Below are 3252 nucleotides of genomic sequence, written 5' to 3'. Positions count from 1 at the left end.
ATGTGAGATTTGTGGCAACAAATGAAAACACAAAAAAACCATAGACTGATATGCATCTCTTAGAGTTGGAGAATGTGTAACCTCAGAAAATGTGCCTACGTTCATGCATTAAGAAGCTCAACACCGTGAACTATGGAGCCATAACAGACAAAACTTATTCAGAGATCAAGATGAAAGGGTTCTAGTTATTTTTGCCTTTCTGGAAAAAAGCAAAAAACCACCCCTGGCCTTGTATTTCATATTACTTTAAAAAATTGATGAAGTATGTATGCATTACATGTCCAAACTTAGGAGGGGAGACAAAATAAATATGCTTATATTTTTAATGAACCTGAAGTTCTGACCGAAGTTTTTTAGAATATTTTTAATGTATTCAATTTTAGATTTTATGCCAAGGTTAGGGAAAGATTCATTTAAAAATGCAGCAATTCTAATGGTAATTCTCCTTACAGGAACTGTCTTTCCTCATCATGTCTGTAAATGTCAAATTAAATAAAAAACAAATTCAAACCCAATATATGCCAGAAACTAAGTTAGACAAACTTAAATCTCTGCAACTAGTGGAACTTGTAAAGGAAATTAAATGGGAAAAATGATGGAGAAAAGGTATCTGAGTAGCAAACAGTTACTTTGGGTTCAAAAAGATGTTGAGTATGGAAGGTAGGGGAAAGGGAATGAGTTGTTTTTTAAAATCAGATGAGCCCAATGGGTGTGTAATAAGAATCATATAGGTGGTCAATGTTGGCTGAATGTTAACTGTGGTAACAGGCTCTGGGTTAATGCTTAGCAGACATCACATTTACTCCTTGTAATCAATCTCTAACAGAAGGACAATGTTTCCTATTTTATAGGTGAGGAAGTGAAGGCCTTGGAATCAATCACAGAATTGGTAGATGGTGTCAGAATTCCGAACCCAGGCATGCTCTTCACTAGCACTCCAGGCTGTGCAGAAGGGCAGCTGTGAGGGAGCCCAGAGGTTTGGTTCTCAAGGCTGCCAGCTTCATCACATGAAAGAGGCTTACAAAGTTCAGGTTTCCAGGTCCCTTCTCAGACCTCCAGAGTCAGGATCTTGAAGTCTGGGGCTTGGGAATCTGGATTTGAAAGAAGAAATCCTCCCAGGTGACACCTGTTCAGAGTCAGATTTAGGAACCAAAGTTATTAATAGAAATGTAAAAAGCTCTAAATATGATCTATAGGTAAGTGAATGCAGTTTCACTGAAGAAAAATTTTTTAAAAAGGAAAAGAAAGTGAAAGAAAAGAAGAAAAGAAATAGAAGGAAGAGAGGGAGAGAGGAAGAAAGAAGGGAAAGAAATGAAGGGATAGAAAAAAATGTTCTAAGCACCAAAACCATAGAAGAATGACTTTTTGTCATGCAAAATGGCCAGACTTCATGACACTTGTCTCACTGACAGTTTCTGATGCTCATAAAATATCTTAACTTTTAAAATTTATTTTATTTTAAAATTAGAGTTGACATACAATATTTTATTAGTTTCAGGTATACAACCCAGTGATTAGACATTTATGTAACTTACCAAGTGATCGCCTTGATAAATTGAGTACCTTTCTGACACCATACATAGTTATTACAATATTATTGCCTATATTCCTTATGCTGTATTTTTACATCCCCATGGCTATTCTGTAACTACCAATTTTTACTTCTTAATCCCTTCATCTTTTCCACCCATTCCACCAATTCCCCTCTTATCTGGCAAATGTTAAAATGTTCTCCGGTTCTCTGTATCTGAGTCTTTTTCTGTTCTGCATGTTTACTTATTTTGTTTTTTTCGATTTCACATATAAATAAAATCATCTGGCATTTGTATTTCTCAGACTTATCCCACTCAGTTCAGTTTCCTCTAGGTCTATCCATGTTATTGCAGATTGGAAGATGTCATTCTTTTTTATGGCTGAATCATATTCCATAGTGCATATGCACTACTTTACCCATTCATTTATTGATGGACACTTAGGTTACTTCCATATCTTGTCTATTATAAATAATGCTGCAATAAATATATGGATGCATGTCTTTTAGATTTAGTGTCTGGAGTTTCTTTGAATAAATACCCAGAAGTGGAATTGCATTGTCCTTTGCCTCTTGTTATAGCCTTTGATAAAGTCTATTTTGTCTGATATAAGTATTGCTACCCTGTCTTCTTTGTTTTCATTGTCATGAAATATCTTTTTCCATCTCTTTATTTCAGTCTTCCTGTGTCCTTTGTTCTGAGGTGACTCTCTTGCAGACAACATATATAAGGATCTTGTTTTGTTATCCATTCAGCTACCACATGTCTTTTGATGGAAACATTTAATCCATTTGCATTTAAAGTAATTGTTGATAGATATGTCTTTTGTTGCCATTTTATTAGTCATATTTTTTGAAACCAGATTTTGCCCTCACTAAACAATGACTTTATTTTTTTTACTTTTCTATACTTTTTAATTTTAAAAATATTTTTCAGTTATAGTTTACATTTAATACTATTTCGTGTTAGTTTCAGGTGTACTGCGTAGTGGTTAGAGACAATCATATACTTTACAAAGTGTTTGCCTTGATATTTCCAGCACCAAACTTGCACTATCCATATCTCTTATCTTTCTTCTCCTTCTTCTTCCCCTTCTCCTTCCCCCCCTCTTCCCCCTTCTCCTCCTCCTTCTTCTTCTTTTTTCTTCTTCATGAAGACCTTTAACATTTCTTGTAGTACTGGTTTGGTGGTGATGAACTCCTTTAGCTTTTTCTTGTCTAGAAAGCTCTTTATATGTCCTTCAGTTCTAAATAATAGGTTGGCTGGGTAGAGTAATCTTGATTGTATATCTTTATTTTTCATCACTTTGACTATTTTATGCCAATACCTTCAGGCCTGCAAAGTTTCTGTTGAGAAATCAGCTGACGATCTTATGGGAGCTCCCTTGTAGGTAACTAACTGCTTTTCTCTTGCTGCCTTTAAGATTCCCTCTTTGTCTTTAACCTTTGAAATTTTAATTATGATGTGTCTTGGTGTAATTCTCTTTGGGTTCATCTTTTTTGGGACTCTCTCCACTTCCTGGACTTGTATATCTATTTCCTTCACCAGTTTAAGACTTTTGTCATGTTTTGAAATGTTTTCAATTCCTTGCTCTCTCTCTTTTCCTTCCAGTACTCCCATGATGCAAATGTTGGTACTCTTGAAGTTGTCCCAGAGGTTCTTTACACTATCCTCATTATTTTGGATTGTTTTTTCCTTTTTGCTGTTCTCATTGTGTGTT

Source organism: Miniopterus schreibersii, assembly GCF_964146895.1.
Source record: "Miniopterus schreibersii genome assembly, chromosome: X".
In the NCBI taxonomy this organism is placed as follows: Eukaryota; Metazoa; Chordata; class Mammalia; order Chiroptera; family Miniopteridae; genus Miniopterus; species Miniopterus schreibersii.
The sequence above is the reverse complement of the archived record's forward strand: the minus strand, read 5'-3'. Positions refer to the sequence as shown.